Below are 21952 nucleotides of genomic sequence, written 5' to 3' on the forward strand. Positions count from 1 at the left end.
AGCATGGCTGCTCCTTCCCCTACCCTTCGTGTCTGCCTGTTTCCTTTGACTTCATTTCTTCTCCTGGACTCAGATCTCCTCATGCCAAGCATGTGTATGAGCTCTGCTGGGAGGACAGTACCTGTGATTCTTTCTGTCTCTCCCAGCACAGACACAGATAGATTTTAGCCAGATTTTAGTGTGCTAAGAGGCCCTGTATAAATCAGCCCAGGAATGTGGATTAGGTCTTACCAAGAAGAAATTTGATAAACTGGATTCCTCAGCTGGTGGGCAGCTCATCACCAGGATCCTCACACCAATTAGAGCCTGCCTTAGCCAGGAAGAAGCATGGGATCATGGTAAGCATGCTTCCATGCATGGATCAGTGCGCTAGCCAGGAGGAAGATCCCATCTGGGGTGGGTATCTGCCACTGATAACATTCTGTTGGAGGGAAATCAGGAAGTTCTGTGATTCATCACTTGCTTGGGGTTCAACTAGGGTCAGCCTGGCCCCTTGAGCCAGGTCGTCCCCTTCTGTACCCACCACCACCTGCTTGCTCCAGTTGTTCCTTGAGCTGGAGGCAGATGCTGATTGTTTTCTTGGAGGCAAGAAGGTATGACAGAAAGATGTATTATTTGAGATGCTAGATACCTAAGTTTTGACTCTGCCAGTTATGAACTGTGTGACCTGGGGTACAGTTTCCCCATCTATAGAGTCCTGGGGAGGAAGTGGGGAGGGAGATGTGAAAACAGTGATCTCTCAGAGGCTCTCCAGCTCTAAAGATGGTAATGGTGATTCTAATTCTAATGGTGATTCTAATTCTAATGCTCAGGCCACACAGGGAACAAGGGAACACTGCAGTGGGACATGGCTAGGGAGTCTTGACCAAGCCAGGGCAAAGGGCCTCACAGGCCAGACTGAGCTGCCTTGAGGAAAGTCTTCAGTAGCTGGTGCTGCTTCTGGAGCCATGTGCTTATTCCTCAAGCTGCACCCCTCTGTTGGCTGTGTAGGGTAAGTTCCTGCTAGGCCTCTTCTAGAAGTGGCCATCGGATCCAAGGTGGTTGGGGGCATGAGGGAGGACCATTATAAGGGGAAGTGTCACTGATCTTAATAGAACCTACACATTCAAGAACAAATTAAAAAAAGAGCACTTTTCTTTACCAGTAATTGTGTCCTGGAGTGTTTTTTCAGTGGAGATGGTTGAACCGACTTCATGGTCTTCTCACCCCCAGACTCCACCATCCTTAAGACACAAGGTGGGGAAGAGCAGACTGGGGAGCTTCCTCACTAGGAAAGAACTCCACTCTCTGCTTCTTGCTGTGTGAACACAGCCTATTCTTTGAAATAGAGGCAGCAAGTCTGAGGCGAGATCTGGGGGAAAAGTGCCCACCACTTCTAGACCCTGGCCACTTCAGGAATATCCTTTATATAGCAACATTCCCCAGTCACTTAACCTGAGCGTTCCTCTCTGCCCAGTGGCTTCCAGTCATCGTGCGGGGCAAGGACACTGTAGTGAATATTTGTCATTCGTTCTGACTGAATGGAACCTGAACCTCTTTCCTATTTTTGGGGAATTCCCCACCCCAGGAGTCTTGGGAGGCAGAGCTCACTTCTCACTGTTGAGTCTGAATACATTAAAACTTGATTTCCCAGCATCCCTTGCAGCCTGGGTACTGGCCCAGTGGTAGTTACTTTTTAAAAAGAGAGAGAAAGAAAAGAAAGGCAGAGCAAAGCAGGGACTACAGAGACCCCTCTGGTGACAGCACTGGCTGCAGCGAGGTGGTAGCAGCAGCACAGGCTGAAGGACCTGGTGTTTGATGGCAGCGCTAGTTTCTCCAGCACTCCAATTAGCCCTTAGCTCAGTTCCCTGGCCTTCCCAATAATTCTCTGAAATGCTTTAAAAATCTTTTAATAAACTCATTTTCTGCTTAAATTAGCCAAAATCGATCCTTTTACCTGCAACTAAGCATCCTAACAGATGCAGAAATCTTGAGGAATCTGATAAAGTTATGGGCCCACTCTTAGAGCTCCAGACCCACAAACCTTGGGTGTCTGTGGACACTTTCACTTGGGTGTCTCAGCATCACCTGACACATAGGCCATCCATCCCTCGGTGCCCTTAACATTCTTCCTCGAAGCAGCCAGGGACATGGAAAGAAAACTGGGTAATGTGGTGTCAGGGGAGCTAAGGAAGTTTGTGTTTCAAGAAAGGCTGACCATCACTTTTAATGCTTACAATGAGACCTGGAAATTTTGTCTAACCCACCTTCCCCCACCCCTCCTCAGACTGGCCCAAGTACCTGAAAGCTTTCCCCACACCTGCTCTGAGCTTTCTGCTGTGCTTTTTCCTTCCTAATTTTATTAGTACCAGCCTTCTCTAGGTCCCAGGGGGGCCTCTCTGCTTCCCATTCTTCAGGTTCTGTGGCACATTTTCTGCACAGGTGGCCTGTGGACGGCTTTATCCACTAGAAAGTAGAGCCAGAGTATCCAGGTCCTGAGAGCTTTTCAGGGATCTACAAAAATATGACAGAAACACATTAGAATTAAAAATGGCAAAACCTAAATAAATAAATATCTAGTTAAATGTCTATAAATTATACCATTATGTTAAACTCCTTAATTGTTAATTTTATAACAATTTCATTAAAATTTTATTACACTTAAAAACAATTTGCTGGTTAGAGTTCTTCACTTCACAAGAAATTCTATTTACTGAATGATTGCTGTGTTCTTAACAATCATGTGTGTTATCTTCGTTAGCAAGATGATTGCTAAGAAAGCCAAGCCAATTGTAAATTAAATGAATTACTCTTAGCCAAATAATTCAAAAAGAAAAACTGTGAAAACAATTTCAAGATTTTGCAGTAAAAACTCTCTTTACTGTAGGCTGTGAATGCATTTTAACAGTTGATGTAGGGCCTCCTAGAATAAGAATGCCTGGGCTCTGGGAAGGGCTCTCAGATATCAGCTCCTGGAGGCTTTGCCCACAATATGGTTTGAGGACTGAGAGGCTGTCATCAATCCCTAGAGGCTACTATTGAACTGTGGCAGAGACTGCTAATTGTTGCCAGTGTCCATATTCTCCTTAATTTTAGTAATAATCCACTTCCCCACCTTCCCTGGCTTCCTCTGCAGCTGGATGCTGTCTTATGAATAAGTTCTTGACAATCAATTATGAAAGGCAATAATGTATAAAACTTCCAAGACAGGTTTTAAATGAAATTGCTTGGCCTCCACTTCCTCTGTCTTTACCCTTCCTCCACACAGGAACACAGGTAAGCCTACTGGTTATCCACTTTAATCTTGCTGATGGATATGACATCCTAGAGAATGGTGAAACAGGAAGTACAAAGAACCTGGGTGATTTGACAAGCTCATGGAGCACAGTCTCCACCTACCTTGATCTACCTGCTTACCTCATTGGACTGTTGCTTTCTTTGAGGAAGAAATACATTTCACTTTTTAAGCCCCTTTATTATTTTTTTGTTATAGCAGCTGAGCCTATACTCTAACATGCCAAAACCAGAGCTTTCTTTGCTCCTTGGGCTGAGAGGATATCCCTCAACTTCCTGGAAGCTGCTGTAACCCTGGCCTCCAGAGGTATAAAACCTATTGAGGCCAAGCTCAGCATTTCATGGAGAAAACAAGGATCTCTCCGTGCTTGGAAACAACCACCACAGCCTCAACCCTGCCCCAGCCTAAGGACGAAGGCCTGGTACTGCTGAAAGCAGCTGTGTTATCTAGGACTCTGCTCCCCACTTGTTCTGGTGAGTCCCAGGTATGATGGGGCCCACTGCCAATGTCACTTTATGGCAAAGCCTGTGCCAGGCAGTGCCTCTGTGACTTTTTAATAAGTGTAATGAAGAATTCTTCTCTTTCCTATATGAAGTGCTTCTGTGGGCAACCAAATAGTTGATGGGAGTGTCAACTTAAGGAAAAATGCACAGCATAAGAGTTGCGCATTTGAGTAATTTTTTCAGGGACTTCACTGAGGACTGCAGCTCAGGGGACAGCCTCTGCGCCAAAGGGGCAGAGGAGAAATCAGCTTATATATGATTTTGGCTAGAGAATATGCACAGTCAAATACACATCTTGGTGAAAGGTTAGTTAGTGCTAGTCACAGAGAACAGATATCTCAATGATTTTAGTGCTTTTCTGTGTGTGGGGAGAGTCAAAAATCTGGGTTAAAATTCTTCTTGAGATAAACATCTAACTCTCTAGGCCCTGTTTTCCCAAACACAGAGCGCCTCGTCCTGGTTTTCATACGACACTCCTCTCAGGTGCGTGTCGGTCAGCGCCTGCTGTGGCGGACAATCCTTGTCCGCTGGGTGGTGAGCAGTGCTCCTTGTTCTTTGTTTGCAAGGGGAAGTGTCTCTTTCAGAAGTTTCCTGGCTAATAATGGAAGAGCTGATAAATTGGAATATCACCACTTTTTCAACCTTCAGTGAATTAGTGGATCTAGGCAGTGACCATCCATGGTTACCCATATCACGCAGAGAGACATCCAGACATTACATGTCTCCTGATACACAACATCATCTACGAAGTGTTTCCAAACCAACAGTCTCCGAATCTAATCAAGTCTCTAGATTTAACTGCAAACTTACATATGTATCTCCCAATTGAGAGGAAATACAACAGAACAGAGGAACATCTAAAATGACATCACAAGGACACAATCAGTCAGATCTGGTCTGGGGCAGCAATAGAACATAGAACCTGGTTTCTTCAACAAGTATATTGCAAGGAAAAAAAAAAAGATGGAGGGGGAACCTAGAGATGAAAGAGACTTAAAAAAGAGTATAAACCAATTGCAAAATATGGAACTTATTTCCATCCTGGTTTAAAGAAACTAAAAATATTATGAAGCAATTGAGAAAAGATAAAGACAGGATATTTGATAATATTTAAGGATTTATTATTTTTAATGTTACTTTTACTTTAATTCTTACGTTATTTTTTAGGTGTGATCAGGATAGTAGAAACGCAGAATATTGGAATATTTATAATAGAATATTGGAAACAAAACTATAGGAGATGGTTGAATAATTTTATGATATACTTTAAAATGATATTTCAAGAATCTATACAGCATACTTTAACTGAGACAAAGATTCTCAAAGTCTTTGAATTAGGAATCCAGCCAAGTCATAAGTTGCATAAAGGAAGAAGGAAATTCCAAACTTCTGGCTTGGGAAACCTCTCAAGTATTTCAGAAATCAGAGGTATCAGTTAAAATAATGATCAAAAGAAGAATCAGGTTTTAAGATAACAAATTTGCAGATTAGATTACATTTTATAGAACATAACAACCCCTCAGAAGCTCCGTCCTCTTAAAAAATGCTTTTGGGTGAATAACATTGTCAAGGCCCATTGAAAAATCTTGTTTTGTTTTCTGTTGTAAATTTTCATGCAGTCTCCACACTGGACAGGAGGGTGAGGTGATCTCATTTTTAGTGATAGTTAGACTGGGCTGATATTCACTAGCAGTTAGAACAGCCTACATTTTCAAGACTGAGCACTGAACTTATCAGTGTACTTTAAGATAAAATTTCCTGTTTACGAAGCTCTAAGTGTATAATATAGGAAAGAACAACTAAATAAAAGATCTGGTTCTTGACTGGATACTAGATCAAAAAACCAAACAAACCCAGTTGAAAAGATATTTCTGAGACAGGTGGGGAACATTTAATATGAGCTGATAGCTTGTCTTAATATTACGCTTCCCAAGAGTGATACTTTGAACCGTGGTTACAGAGAAAAAAGGCCTTGTTTTCAGGTGGTCCATGCTCAAGTGTTCAGGGATGAAGGATCATTATGTCTGTAACTAACTCTCAGGGGTTCAGAAAAAACTATGTATTACGTTATTAGAAGTACAGTAGTGTGGCAAAAAGTTAACAATTGGTAAATCTAGATGAAGGGGACATGAGAGTTTATTGTACTGTTCTTGGGAGAGGAAAAGGGCAAATAATTAAAAAAAATGAAACATGAGGCAGGCAATGTTTGTACCTAGAATAGCAGCATGGAAAATGGTTAGGTGATGATGCTAAATTAAAAAAAGCAAAACAATTATATGTAAAATAAAAGAAAAAAGATACAAATATATTAAATTGTTATTATACCAGACTATATTAGGGTGGTAGCATTATGCATAATTTTTGTCTTTTTTACAAACTTTGGTATTAAAATGTTATACTACTTTTGTACTTATACAAATACTTATATGTATTTTTAAACTTTCATCATAGTATATTTCAAATATAATCCTTTATGTCTTAGCCAAAACCCCTCTTCAGAGAGCTTTTTCTAACTATCCAGTCAAAAGTGAATCCCAGGCATTTGCTCTCACAATCTTTATCGTCAACCTTAGCACTTCCTACTATTGTATTTGTCCTTTTCCTTAATTTATCTTCTTGTTCATTATCTGTGTCACCCCTCATACGGTGTAAGCTCCCTGAGAGCAGAAATCTTGGCCAGACCTTAGAACAGTGCCTGTAGTTACTCAACAAGTATTTGTTGAATGAATAAATGAAATCACCTCCCATTTTACTGGGAACTCTGAAGTCTTGAGAAGGGGAAGAACTTGTCCCAGTTTTCTCATCAGTTGGTGGCAATGTCAGAGTTAGAACTCAGGCCTTGTCACTGAAGCCTCAAAGTATTTTCTTTTAAAAATTTTGGCCACCTCATGCGAAGAGTTGACTCATTGGAAAAGACTCTGATGCTGGGAAGGATTGGGGGCAGGAGGAAAAGGGGACGACAGAGGATGAGATGGCTGGATGGTATCACGGACTCGATGGACGTGAGTTTGAGTGAACTCCGGGAGTTGGTGATGGACAGGGAGGCCTGGCGTGCTGCGATTCACGGGGTCGCAAAGAGTGGGACACGACTGAGCGACTGAATTGAACTGAACTGAAGGCTTAAACAGCTCCTGGGCACCAGACAAGTGGCAGGAATGAGGGAGGATCCAAAGCGCATTCCCCTTGTTGCAGTGTTGCCAGCAGCCCCATAGGTGGCGCCAGCGGCGCTCCTTTAGCTCAGGAGAAAAATCAGGAAAGGGAGACATTTTGAAGAATGGAATATTTGCAGTCTTAAATTGTCTGTCTACTGACCGCTCATTAGTTGTGAGGGAGAAAACATACACAGTAATTCTGCAGTGGAGAAATCAGACAACTCCTTGACTGTGTGATCAAAATAACATCACCAATGAGGGACAGATAGATGTGTTGTGCATCCGGAAGTGATATCCTGAGAAGGACACATCTCCTATGCAATATTGCAGCCTAGAATGTATGCTCAGAATATAATTATGGAGAAGCATCAGAGAAGCCCAAAATGGGAAACGCTATATTAAAGTCAGGGAGTAGGGGACAGGATTTTTTAAAAATGGCCATGTCACTAATGACAAAGAAAAGCTATGAAAATGTTGCATATTAAAAAGGCTAAAGTGACATGGCAACTAAATACAAAATCCAGGGCTAGACTGGTTCCTTTAATGAAAAGGGGGAAATACTTTAAAGGACATCATTGGGTCAATCAATAAAATTGGAATATGGACAGTAGATTACAGTATCATATCAATGTTAAATATCAATGTTGGTAACTGTGCTGTGGTTATATAAGAAATTATCCTTATTTTTAGGGAATATGCAGTGAAGTATTTAAAAGGCTATAGTGTATATGACTGACCTTCAAATGGTGCAAAGATAGTTTTATAATTTAAATATGTAAAATATATTTTAATATAATTACTATATACTTATTGTATATTGCAATATATATTTATATATTTAATCGGAAAAGTATTTAAATAGAAAAAATTAGAAAAAATATATACAAGATACAAATAAAGCAAATGGGGTAAACTGTTAATAGGAGAATCTGGGTAAAGAGGGTGTGTGGGTGGGTATTCCTTCTACTATTTTTATTTTTGCAACTTTTCTGTAAGTTTGAGATTATTACCAAGTGGAAATTTAAGAAGGAAAAAAAGTGAATGAAAGGATGGTGGTTCCAGGCACATCCTCTGCCCAGCCATCCCTCTTCCCACTGTGCAGCAGTTCAGAGCTGGTGCCTTGCCTTTTGTGTGTGTGTCTTCTGCTGTCACTGTTGCTTCAGTTTTTTCTCTTCTGAAAGGACTGTATTTGGCTTCTGGATTCTGAGGCTGAGGCCTAAGCTGGAAGAGGTGGAATTACCATTGTTCATGGCCGGAAAATGCTACTGAAGCCTCTGTAAGAGGGTGTGGAGAGGCAGTGGAGGGCTTTGAGTCTGGTCTCCTCCCTCACTCTGGTCTCCAGGAATGAGGGTATCTGTGGGGTCAGGTTTTTGAAAGCAATCTGGTTCAGGTGAAGCTTCCCTAGAGAAGCATTTGGTATCCAGGGGGCTCAGGGAGGCTGGCTGTGGCAACAGCCTTGGCAGAATGGAGACAGAGAGGGCTTAGTTATCCTTTTCTTCTACCTACAGTTTCTTGGAAGCAGTACAATGCATCTTCTCTCCTGAGCCTGGCATGCTATACATGAATCCTTGAATCCTCAGGAGTCCTTTCAATCTTCCAATGATTTACTTTGCATTAAATCAGCACAATTCAATGTCAGGTAATAGAGTTCAGTTCAGTTCAGTCACTCAGTCATGTCCTCCGACTCTTTGCGACCCCATGGACTGCAGCACGCCAGGCTTCCCTGTCTATCACAACTCCTGGAGTTTATTCAAACTCATGTCCATTGAGTTGGTGATGCCATCCAGCCATCTCATCCTCTGTCATCCCCTTCTCCTCCCACCTTCAATCTTTCCCAGCATCATGGTCTTTTCAAATGAGTCAGTTCTTTGCATCAGGTGGCCAAAGTACTTGAGTTTCAGCTTCAGCATCAGTCTTTCCAATGAATATTCAGGACTGATTTCCTTTAGGAGGGACTAGTTGGATTTCCTTGCAGTCTAAGGGACTCTCAAGAGTCCTCTTCAACACCACAGTTCAAAAGCATCAATTCTTTGGCGCTCAGCTTTTTTTATAGTCCGACTCTCACATCCATACATGACTACTGGAAAAACCATAGTTTTGACTAGATTACTTTGACTAGATTACTTTCTTTATAGTTCAACTCTCACATCCATACATGACTACTGGAAAAACCATAGCTTTGACTAGATTACTTTGTTGGCAAAGTAATGTCTCTGCTTTTTAATATGCTGTCTAGGTTGGTCATAACTTTCCTTCCAAGGAGTAAGCGTCTTTTAATTTCATGGCTGCAGTGACCATCTGCAGTGGTTTTGGAGCCTCCCAAAATAAAGTTTGTCACTGTTTCCACTGTTTCCCCATCTATTATGGGGAAACATATAGATAGTAGAGGTAACAGGTATCATAATAGATAATAACAGGCAATAGGGAGGTGGAATATTTTGCCTCAGGTTAGCTCCTGCATTTCTTCCTGAGATGGCTTCTGGTGGGTTTCCTCTGGCTCCATACCCTTCATGTATGAGTAAAAGAGACTTCAACCCTCTCTCCCCATGCTGGGACTTACCTGATCTGTCCCTCACCCAGCCAGACCGACAGGAGAAGGAGGTCAATCTCTGCAGTCAGCTGGGGTAAATCAGGAGGGTCTAGACTAAAATGCCAGCTCCCTTTACTCACCTTGTAAATCAAGCAAGAAGAGATTACTACCTCTTATCTGAGCTAGGTAAACAAAGTTCTAGACTATGAGCTCCCTTGATGTTCAGTCGCCAAGTCATGTTCAACTGTTCACGACCCCATGGACTGCAGGATGCCAGGCCTCCCTGTCTCCTACCATCTCCCGGAGTTTGCTCAAGTTCATGTCCATTGCATTGGCGATGCCATCCAACAATCTCATCCTCTGATGCCCTCTTCTCCTTCTGCCTTCAATCTAAGCTCCCTCAGATGTGGCCAAAAAAACATCTGAATGAACTAGTCAAACTTCCAAATGAATTGTGTTTTTTTTAAATCACTAAACCATTGCAAGACTCATTATTAGCTTTCATTACTCTTTTGGCCAACTTGGGTTAGGAAACCTTGAAGACCATTGGCGGTAGTGGCTGTCTTGCACTCACAGGTAAGTGAGCAGTGAAGCCTAATGGTTAGGAGCACAAACTCTGGACCAGAATATCCTGGATCAACACACATGTACCAGCTGTGTGATCTTGGGCAAGTCACTCCAGCACACTGTACTTCTGTTTCTTTTTCTGTAAAACATGGATAATAACAGTACTTATCTCACAGAGCTGTTGTGAGGATTAAGTTAAAGTAGAGAAAGCATTGGGAACAGTACCAGGATCAGAGCTGATGCTATTAGGTGAATTGGTGTCACCTGTGTTTTATGAAAACTAAGACACAAAGATGCTGGGACTTTCTTGGTCCTTCAGGAAGACTTCTACTTATGTCAGGACTGCTATCTGGCTGAGAGCAATAGCAATATGTAATCAGTTATAACATGCAACCCAATTTCAAAGAAGTTTAAAAAGTGAAAAAAAAGTGAGTTTTAGAATTCATGAAATGTGAAGTATTGTTTTAACTTTGCCTGTTTTAACTTTACTCTTTAAATTGAGACAATTCATATACCTAATATTCACTTTTTTAAAGTGTACAATTAAATAGTTTTTAGTACATTCACCAGGCTTTCAGCCATTACCATTGTCTAATTTTAGAACATTTTTATCACCCCAAAAAGAAATTTTATGCCTGCTAACAGTCTCTCTCCATTCTCTCTTCCCAGTTCCTGGTAACCACCAATATAATTTTTCTCTCTATAGATTTGCCTATTTGGGACATTTCATGTAAATGGAATCATACAAGATATTGCTTTTTGTATCTGGCTCCTTTCACTTAGCATGTTTTCGAGGTTTATCCATGTTGTAGCATGTATCAGTACTTCATTCTTGTTTATATACAAATAGAGTTCCATTGTATGGATATGCCATCTTTTATCTATTCATCATTTCATAGCCATTTGGATTGTTTCTGGTTTTGGCTACTATGAATAATATGTCTATGAACATTTGTGTATAAGTTTTTTCTGTGGACATGTAATTTCAGTTTTCTTCGGTGTATATCTAGTAGGGTCAAATGATAACTCTATGCCTGATTGTTTGATAAAGTGCCAGACTATGTTCCAAAGCAGCTATACCATTTTATATGCCCACCAGGAATATATTAAGGTTCTAATTCTTCCATAACATCATTAGCATATATTATTGTCTGTCTGTCTTTATTATAGCCATCCTGGTGGGTATGACGGAGAAGGCAATGGCACCCCACTCCAGTACTCTTGCCTGGAAAATCCCATGGACGGAGGAGCCTGGCAGGCTCCAGTCCATGGGGTCACTGAGAGTCGGGCATGACTGACCAACTTCACTTTCACTTTTCACTTTCATGCATTGGAGAAGGAAATGACAACCCACTCCAGTGTTCTTGCCTGGAGAATCCCAGGGACGGGGGAGCCTGGTGGGCTGCCGTCTCTGGGGTTGCACAGAGTCGGACACGACTGAAGTGACTTAGCAGCAGCAGCAGCAGTGGGTATGAAGTGGTGTCTCATTGTTTTGATTTACATTTCTCCATTAAGCACCTTTTCATGTGGATATTTGGTACATGTTTATCTTCTGTGGAAAAATGTCTATTCAAATTCTTTGCCAAATTTTACATTGAGTTATTTGGTTTTTTTTTTACTGTTGAGTTGTAGGAGTTTTAAAAATATTTAGATACTAGACTTTTATCACTTATAAGACTTGCACATATTTTCTCTCCCATTTTGTGAATATCTTTTATTTTTCTTGATAGTGTCTTTTGAAGCACAAGTTTTAATTCGATGAAATCCAATTTAATCCATTTTCTCTTTGATTTCTTTTGTTTTAGATATCACATCTCAGAAACCATTGCCTAATCCAAGGTCTTGAAGATTTATAACTATGTGTTTCAAAGAGTTTTATTGTTTTAGCTTCTATGTTTAGCTCTTTAATTCATTTTGAGTTAACTTTTATATATGGTATGAGGTATAGGTTCAGATTCACTCTCTTGCAAGTGGATATCCAGTTTTCCCAGCATCATTTGTTGAAGATTTTTCTTTCACCCACTGATTGCCTTGGTACCCTTGTCGATTGTTCAATGATGCATGGATTTATTTCTGGACCCTCAGTTCTATTCCATGGAATTTTTAAATCTGTCTATCCTTATGCCAGTCTTGATTACTGAAGTTTTATAGTAAGTTTTGAAATCGGGAAGTGTAAGTCCTCCAACTTTGTTCTTTTTTAGATTGCTTTGCCTCCTCTGAGTTTCTTGCATTTGCATATGAATTTTAGGATCAGATGGTGAACTTCTATGCAAAAAAAGGCAGCTGGAATTTAGATAATGATTGTAAGGAATTTATAGATCAATTTGGGGAGAATTTCCATCTAAACAATATCAAATCTTCTAATCTGTGAACTCTTAATTTAGTTTTGGTGTTCACTAACCTGAAATCTAATTAGTTTTATCTGACAAGGAGCCTGGGTCAGACATCCACAGTTGATCAAAAAATTGAGTTAATTGCTAAATGTTTATTTCGAGTTGTGGGGATAAGGTACAGTTTTACTTTTGTCAAGGTGGGAGAAAAGTGGAAAGACTTTGTGTAAATTGGTAGAGCCTACCAATAATCAAAGAGATATCATTAAGATAAAGTTACCTTTTATATTATACACTTTTAAAAGGCATGTTCCCCATTTAAGCAATCTTACTATAATACATATAGAGTAGGAAATGGCAACCCATTCCAGTATTCTTGCCTGGATAGTTCCACGGATGGAGGAGCCTGGGGGGCTACAGTTCATGTTGCTGCAGAAAGTCGGACACGACTGAGCACAATATAACACATAATGATTTAAACATCTCTTAATTTATATTATAGAATAGAAAAATTATGGGATGATCTTTTTTGTGATATAGAGTCTTTTTAAAGTCTTCTGAATAATAGAGATAAATTGAAATTTGTGTGTAAATCAACTGCTTCTTGATTTAAGAAAACTGGTCTATCTCTTCCCTCCAAGATTTTGATATTTTTACTAACAGGGTCAACAAACCCTGGAACAAACTGTACTAATTGCTTCTATGTTTTGTTATATTGACAAACTTCAATTCTGATCTCCCTTAAATGTTAAGTAATTTGATATTGCATTGTAACAGTGACGTTACCATAGAGTATTTAAGTAAACTGTATATAATACTTGTTGCCAGTGGTGACATTAATAATTACAGGAATAGGGTGAGAGCAAATTGTTGTGTCGTAATGACCCCTGGCACAGACTGAGTTCCCTTGGCAGTATCAAGAGTTTGTCACGTTAGTGGCCATGGTGTTACAATCCATTACCTCACTACAAACTGATGACTTCCGTATGGTAACTAACCATAATATTTAATGTAGCTGCCTTGAGCCACTTGAAAACTCAAAAAAAATTCTTTTTTTTGTCTAAGGAATTTACATCAAGGGTTCCTCAAGAAAGCCCAGTCCCTCTATGTATATATTTCAGAAAGGTATGTGTTACTTCTCTGTGTGGTTTCTCTGATTCTTCCCTATAATTATTAGGGACATTTGCACACAAGAAATTGATATTTGTCTATTTGTCAGTCTATCTACCTATTTATCTATCCATCTATAATGTTACCATATTCTACAAAGCCTCTGCCTTACTTCTTCCTACTCTTTCTTCCTTTCTTCCTTCGTTTACTAACTCCTTCGTTTACTAACTCCTTCGTTTACTAACACCATGCTTTTTATTAAAGAGCTACTAATTGCCAGCCATTGTCTCAGGTACTGGGAGCAAGCAGTAAACAGAGGCTGGGTTCCTCCTGTCTTAGAGCTTAATGTCCCCTGAGGAAAGAAAGAAGGTAAATTAGATGGTCTTAGATGGTGTTCAGGGCTCTATGACAACAAAGTAAAGCGATGTGATAGACTGGGTGGGACTGTGTTAGACAGGGGTATCAGGGAAGGAAGGCTTCTCTGAGGAGATGGCATGTGAGTTGAGATATAAATGATGAAAAGGAACCAGCCTTATGGGGGTAAGGGGGCAGAGACTTAAAGGCAGAGGAAATAGCAAGTCAAAATATCTGAAGCAGCTTAAAATCACATCATCAATACAATGAAAAAAAGGTTTCATTGAAATTTCATTTCATAGAAATGAGAGAAAACAGAAGAGAGAGGACAGAAGAAAATTGTAACACTGATATGCAAGTTGTAGAGCTTGACAAAATTTATTAAGGTTGAGTTGTAAATTTGGTTCTTGTCTTCCTGGAAGCTAAGGTGAAAAGGGAAAAGTGATCAATTTCATGGTTAATTTTCTTTATAAGGAAATGAGGTATCAGTTTTTCAAGGAGAAAACTATTTTTTCCCCTGGCACTCAGGGTTGAAATACATTGAGTTTCCTATAAGGGGCATAGAGTGATTGTATGTTAGTGTGGATCCACCCTTCCTGTCCCTTAGATGGCCATGTCCTCATCTCTGGAAGCTGTGAATGTTACTTCATGTGTACAAAGCACTTTGCAGAGGTGATTACGTTAAGGACCTCGGAATGGGGAGATTATTCTGGATTTTCTGGGTGGACCCCATCTAATCATTTGGGTCCTTAAAAGCTAAGAACCTCTCCTAGCTAGAGTCAGAGGGAGATGTGATCTCAGCAGCATGGTCAGAAAGATGCAGCATTGCTGCCTTTGAAGATGCAGGAAGATGGCCATGAAACCAAGGAATGAGGTAACCCCTAGAAACTGGAAAAGGCAAGGGAACAGATTCTCCCCTAGAGCCTCCAGAAAGAACAAATGCCTGCTAACCCTGATTTCATTCCATTGAGTGCAGTGTCAGACTTCTGACTTATGGAACTGCAAGATAATACACTTATGTTGTTTAAATCACCAAGTTTGTGGTAATTTGTTACAAAAATCATATAAAACCAATATAATTAGATTCACCTTGGTTACAATAACAGAAACCCAGCCACCTGAACTAGCTTAAGCAAAAGAGTGCACCTTATTATAAAGATTTGGAATGTTACTTGGAATTCAAAGGCAGCAAAGCAGCTCACTTCAGGAAATACAATGATCAGGGATGGAGAGTTGTCAGAATTCTTTTGGTCTCTTCTCTTTGTGAATCTCTTTCATCCTTCCTGTTCTTTTCATATTTTTCCTACAACCTGGTTTTCTGCATTTCTCCAGGCCACATAGTAGGGAAGCATGTCCATAAATAGCTTCTGACTTTCTATATTACAGCATTTTATGTTTCTGTTAACTACCTAGAGAAAAACTAAAATCTCTCAGTACTAATTTTAAATTCCTGGGAGAGGGATATGATTGGGTTGCCTCTGGTACTGCCAGTGGACAGTGGACAGGTGGCCTAGTTTGTCTGAGGATCAGGGCTAGCTTCCAGAAAAAGATATCTGGCTATACTGTTGTTTTTAAAATGCAACTTACAACTCATCTAGGGGTCAAGAAATCGTTTAATGGGTAGAAACCAACATTAAAAAGCAATAAAATGCATGTGATATGGGTAACATTTCATAAAACTTGTTTCAGTTATTAAATATGTAGGTACATGTGTACTGGGTGATAATGTAAAACATATTTCTTTTGGTGGATTATGGTCAAAAAAATTAGAAAAACCCCATGCTGGGCAATATGGTAGGATTCTGCTGTGCCATGCTTAGTCACTCAGTCATGTCTAACTCTTTGGGACCCAATGGACTGTAGCCCACCAGGCTCCTCTGTCCATGGGGATTCTCCAGGCAAGAATACTGGAGTGCGTCGCTATGGCCTCCTCCAGGGGATCTTCCCAACCCAGGGGTCGAACCCAGGTCTCCTGCGTAGGCAGATTGTTTACCATCTGAGCAACGGGGGAAACCCAAGAATAGTCGAGTGGGTAGCCTATCCCTTCTCCAGGGGAACTTCCTGACCCAGGAATTGGACCGGAGTCTCCTGCATTGCAGGCAGATTCTTTACCAGCTGAGCCACCTGGAAAGCCCAGGATTCTGCTGCTGCTGCTGCTGCGTCGCTTCAGTCGTGTCCGACTCTGTGCGACCCATAGATGGCAGCCCACCAGGCTCCCCCGTCCCTGGGATTCTCCAGGCAAAAACACTGGAGTGGGTTGCCATTTCCTTCTCCAATGCATGAAAGTGAAAAGTGAAAGTGAAGTCGCTCAGTCGTGTCCGACTCTTAGCGACCCCATGGACTGCAGCCTACCAGGCTCCTCCGTCCATGGGATTTTCCAGGCAAGAGTACTGGAGTGGGGTGCAATTACCTTCTCCGAGGATTCTGCTACTGGGGTGTAATAAACATCATTCTTAAAATATAATCCTTCCAGTAAATTCAGAGGTATCATGCATATTTTTTTAAACCTTATCTGTTAACATAAGCAGATGGCATAAGGGTAAAGCACGACTTAGTAGAGACTATTTTGTAAGGGTGAAGAAAAAGCGGTACAAACAGCTTTTTTGATGGTCTGGCTTAATTCAGAATAAAACATAGCCTAGTGGTTTCCCAACCTAGCCTTGTAGTTTTGCATCAAGCTCACATGGAAGATCTTTTAAAAATGGTTTCATGAGATTTACTTAATCAGAATTCCTGGAAATATGTCCTATGAATATGTATTTAAATACAAATCAAAACAAATAGAACTCCCCAGGTGTCTCTGATTTATAGCAGGTTTGGGACTTATTTGACCTAGAGACTATGCACTGATAGAGGAGGAGGTTATCTGCATACCTGTCAATTCTCTAACTGCTATTTCTCACCACCACAGGCATGAGAAAGTGGACAGTTTAAAGTTATTTCTTGGTAAGGCTGAGGAGTGTAAGACTGCACAGCTGCTGATTAAAGGCAGATTCATACACTTTACAGCTCAGTGAAGCAGATGGTACAGTTTATCTTCGTTTGTTGGACATTGTGGCACCAACACTCATGCTTGGATAAAGGCAGGGTTGGGGGAGACAGGCAGAGAGAAAATCCTTGCAGGCCATTCCAGACCCTTGTTAGACAACAGTTCTGTACTTCCTCAGAACAAAGTATAGCCAGTACCCCAAAGTTCTAGGGTATAGGACATGGTAGGGATTATTGAAAAATTTGTAATACTGACGTTACCAGTTGCTCGCTAGCAGCCATTATGAGTTGTCAGGTGAAACTGACAGGAGGAACCCATTGCCAAAGGTGGACTTCTACCTCTAAGAAGTAAAATGAATCGACCTCTGTACCAAGTTCTTGGCTATTAATCAAATAAACTGTAGAGGACATCTGCCTGAATAATTAGGCTAGTGTCAGGAGAGTTGAATTTCCTTCCCCCCAGCTGCTAAAGAGCAGGACCGTGTCCACAGAAGCCATTCCTAGATCAGGTCAGAAATATATTAGCATACAGCTGGAGTCCGTGTTTCTAGCCTTTATTGCAGGCGGCATGCATTCAAATGGTCCACAGAGCTTTGCAGCTAACACATATTCCTGGGAAATGCCTTTTGATCTGTCAAGAGCCTTCTCAGCCCCTCTGTGGGGACAAACACCATGCACTTCGGGGGCCTTCCCCCAGCACCGATATTCATTTTCCTGACTTTTAGGCCAGCTCTGACCCCCACTGCGGCGCGAGGCTTACAGCACCAGCTCCACCTGGCTGCCCCAGAAAGGCTCGGGCCCTGAGCGAGAACTATGGCCTGGATATCCTCTCAGTTCTGTGATATCATTGCTATAAAGGTTTAATTTCCTGTAATACGTGTCTGCTCCTCTGTCCCTGAGATAGGGTACTCAGGTCCCTCTCTAGGAGGAGCTGCTCGCGGGGACGCCCCTGAGCGCACCTGGGGGTCTCCCTCCTTGACAGCTCAGCTGCTGGGAGAAGGGCTTCGCGCCGGCCGACGCACTTTGTCCCCAGGCGGCCCCCGTCCACCTCCGTGCGGTTGCCCCGCCGGCCGAAAAGTTTCTGCAGGTGCGGAATTCCGGGCTCGGCGACCACCGGGGCGGAGTGTGCACGCCAATCGGAAGCCAGCCCTCCCGCGGGCCCGGGTGAGTGGCCCCTGGCGTCGCGGCGCAGGGCGGGCCCCGCGGGATGGGCGGGAGGGCCCCAGGCCGAAGCTGGCCCGGCCGTTGCTATGGCAACGCGCCGGCAAACCGGCCGCTGGGCCTCCGCTGCCCGGTCGGCTGGCGGCTCCCGCAGTCCTCTCGTAGTGTGTCCTGAGGCCCAGCCGTTGGGACCCCATTTCCCCTGGGTCGGCGTTTGGGGTGGTCCCTGGTTCATCTTCACCTTTTCACCTTGACCCCCACCTTGGGACGTGAACCTTTTTGAAATTTAAAGCGAACATACATACTCTAGGGTAAGTATAGCACATCCTTAAAAGTTCTGAATTTGTGGCTTCCCTTCCGCTATCCGTCTTCTCTCATTTTTTTAGTCTCCTAGAGCCTGGCACCTAGGAGGACCTCATTGTATGATATAGCTCTTTCTTACAGCACTTAGGGTAGTTCCTTGCACACAGTGGATGTACAAGGAGATAGTATGCCGTTAAGAGCAGCCTCTGTGTGGACAGGTAATTCAAGCGCTCTACCTCAGTTTCCTCATCTGTACATGTAGTGTATAATTTCTACGAAGTGTGGTGGGTTTGAAGGAGCCTGTATGTGAAACCGCTTTGTGAACCGTAAATGTCCAGCCAGACTGTGATTTAGTTTGAAGGGATCTTTACATGCTGCGCGCTGTTTGATTCTCCAGGTCCCACACTACCAGCCAAGGCGGGAACCTTCTCTTTTGTCTGACCACTGAACTGCTCCAGTATCCAACCGGAAAATATGGTCATGCATCAGAAGAGGGCTCTGCCAATGGAAAGAAACATCGTTTCAAACTTAAACATTCTTTGTTTTAGGCACTCTTTCAGATTCCCCCACTTCACATTTCAACTGCCATGCAGATGCCGCACACATTTAACGATCTAGCTCATGTAAATCTCTCATATTCCTATCTCAGTGAATCATACCAACATCCATCTAGTTTGCAAGCCAAAAGTCATGGACTGTCTTTCCATGTCCAGATCATCAAGTTCTCTGTTCATTTTATGTTCAAACCAGACTGAATTCCATCCACTTCTTTTAGTCTCTATCATTGTCACCCTAGACCAGGCTGTCATGGTCTCTTGCCTGATCTCCTATAGTGGCCTCCAAACTAGTCTGAAGGTATTCACCTATCCTTTCAATATTCTCATCAATTCTTACCCTGCAGTAGGAGTAATCTTTTGAAAACTAAGATTTCATTTTGATACCCTTCTCCTCTCCCTTGCTTAAAGTCTGTCAGGATTTCTTACTACTTTTAGGATAAAGGTACCACTCTTTAATGTGCTCTATAAATTGGGTGACCATATATTTTATTACATGGACCAAGATACCTTTGAGAGTAAAAGAGAATACTAATTACACTGGGAATGTCGCTCAGGCAAATAGGGGCAAATGTTATTCCACTTTAAGGTCCTGTAGCATCTACCTCCTCTATAGTGTGAAAATCTCTCAGTCATGTCTGACTATTTTTGGCCCCAAGTGACAGATTTTATTTTTGGGGGCTCCAAAATCACTGCAGATGGTCACTGCAGCCATGAAATTAAAAGATGCTTGCTCCTTGGAAGTAAAGTTATGACCAACCTAGACAGCATATTAAAAAGCAGAGACATTATTTTTTCAACAAAGGTCCATCTAGTCAAAGCTATGGTTTTTCCAGGAGTCATGTATGGATGTGAGAGTTGGACTATAAAGAAAGCTGAGCCCTGAAGAATTGATGCTTTTGAACTGTGGTGTTGGAGAAGACTCTTGAGAGTCCTTTGGACAGCAAGGAGATCCAACCAGTCCATCCTAAAGGAAATCAGTCCTAAATATTCATTGGAAGGACTGATGCTGAAGCTGAAACTCTAATACTTTGGCCACTTCATGCGAAGAACTGACTCATTTGAAAAGACCCTGATGCTGGGAAAGATTGAAGGTGGGAAGAGAAGGGGATGACAGAGAATGAGATGGTTGAATGGCATCGCCAACTCAGTGGATATGAGTTTGAGTAAACTCCAGGAGTTGGTGATGGATAGGGAGGCCTGGCGTGCTGCAGTCCATGGAGTCACAAAGAGTTGGACACAACTGAGCGACTGAACTGAACTGAACTGGACTGCAGCCCGCCAGGCTCCTCTGTCCATGGAATTCTCCAGGCCAGAATATTGGCGTGGGTAGCCGTTCTCTTCTCCAGGGGATCTTACCAACCCAGGGACTGAACTCAGGTCTCCTGCACTGCAGGTGGATTCTTTACCATCTGAGCCACCAGGGAAGCTCCTTATCTTACACCAGGCTCCCCTTGTTCTCTGTGTTCCAGTTACACTGAGTCCTTTGTCTCCCATTTTCCCTCCTACTACAGGGCCTTTGCACATGCTCTTCTCCTTCCAGGTATTCTCTTCCCTCATCTTGTTAACTCTTGCTCATCCTTCACTTCTCAGATCAGATGATTCCCAGAAAAGCTGCCACTGACCACTCTGTCTAGAACAACACCCCTCGGGGTATAAACTTTTCTGATACCAATTATATCTCCTTAGTAGCATCATCACAATTTTAATTTTCTCCATGTGTCTGATACATAGTATGTAGTTAATAAAATACCTATATGTTTTAATTATAAAGATTTTCCTATTCCATTAAATGATCTCAAAATAACCATCATGGTTAAGAGCACACTCCAGAGCCAGGCAGATGGAGAGATTTGAATTTCAGTTCTGCCACACTTCCTTATCTGAAACCCATGGGGCTAGTTGTGCTTTAAGATTCAGAATTTTTTAGATTATAGAAGGACAACATGGTTTATAAACTGCATCCCTTCTAGTGGGGTCTTGGACAGCACTCTGTAATCAAACACATTAATTTTTCTTTAGAAAGAAAACTTCACTCTAAGTGAGATAAGTAAAGACTATACATACTTTTACATGAGTTTAGGTCAGGTTTTGCCAAGAAATGGATTTGCCACAAATTTATGAGAGCATGTGGTATTCAGAGCTTTTGGATTTTAGGATTTCAGATAAGGGCATATGAATCTGTGCCAGTGTAACTTTAAACCAACTACTTAACTTCTTTGTGCCTCAGATTCCTCAACTGTGAAAAGGAGATGATACTAGTATCTACTTACCTTACAAGTTCTGTTTATGTTGTTGGAGGAGTAATTGAGTTAATACATGTTAACTGCTTTGGACAGTGAATGTTACTTAATCAGGGCTATAGAAGAATCAGCTCTTACTATATCATTTTTATTTGCCCCATAATGACACTATGGATGAACCATAATTTGTTATTTACTTATTGTTTGATAGTTATATTTCAAATACAGAAATGTAGAGATGAATTTCTTTATAGTTAAATCTTTCGAGTAGATTTTTGATTACTGAAGATCAGTTCCTGAAAATGAAATTACAGAGTCAAAGGAAGATGAATACTCTTCAAACATACTGCTATCTTTGGAAAGATTATACCAGTTAACCATCTTGCTATCACTTTTATGACATCTGTGTTAGCATTATTATTTTTAAAAATCTTCAAATTTCACAGATTAAAAATACTATCTCATTTTAACTCATATCTTCCATTGGAATGTGAAGTCAAGTGGGCCTTAGAAAGCATCCTACGAACAAAGCTAGTGGAGGTGATGGAATTCCAGTTGAGCTCTTTCAAATCCTGAAAGATGATGCTGTGAAAGTGCTGCACTCAATATGCCAGCAAATTTGGAAAACTCAGCAGTGGCCACAGGACTGGAAAAGGTCAGTTTTCATTCCAATCCCAAAGAAAGGCAATGCCAAAGAATACTCAAACTACGGCACAATTGCACTCATCTCACACGCTAGTAAAGTAATGCTCAAAATTCTCCAAGCAAGGCTTCAGCAATACATGAACCGTGAACTTCCAGATGTTCAAGCTGGTTTTAGAAAAGGCAGAGGAACCAGAGATCAAATTGCCAACATCTGCTGGGTCATGGAAAAAGCAAGAGA

The 21952-nt window shown here is 41.6% G+C and overlaps 1 protein-coding gene across 9 annotated transcripts in view; it reads left to right on the forward strand.

Moving 5' to 3' along the window:
* Positions 1 to 3628: 3628 nt before the first annotated feature.
* STK33 (serine/threonine kinase 33) overlaps positions 3629 to 21952 on the forward strand; it is a 211487-nt gene continuing 193163 nt past the window's right edge. For 4 of the 9 annotated variants that reach the window (XM_086340173.1, XM_086340179.1, XM_086340181.1 and 1 more), the window contains exon 1: positions 18059 to 18280. The gene's annotated coding sequence lies outside the window, so the exon portion shown is untranslated. Of the gene's footprint in view, positions 3748 to 13333; positions 13482 to 17459; positions 17973 to 18058; positions 18281 to 21952 lie in introns of those variants that run through there. The other 5 variants (XM_086340174.1, XM_086340177.1, XM_086340180.1 and 2 more) reach the window with 4 other exon arrangements.

This window comes from Bos grunniens, chromosome 15 (assembly GCF_055505025.1).
Source record: "Bos grunniens cultivar Pamir isolate PY7600 chromosome 15, Bosgru_T2T1.0, whole genome shotgun sequence".
Lineage (NCBI taxonomy): Eukaryota > Metazoa > Chordata > Mammalia > Artiodactyla > Bovidae > Bos > Bos grunniens.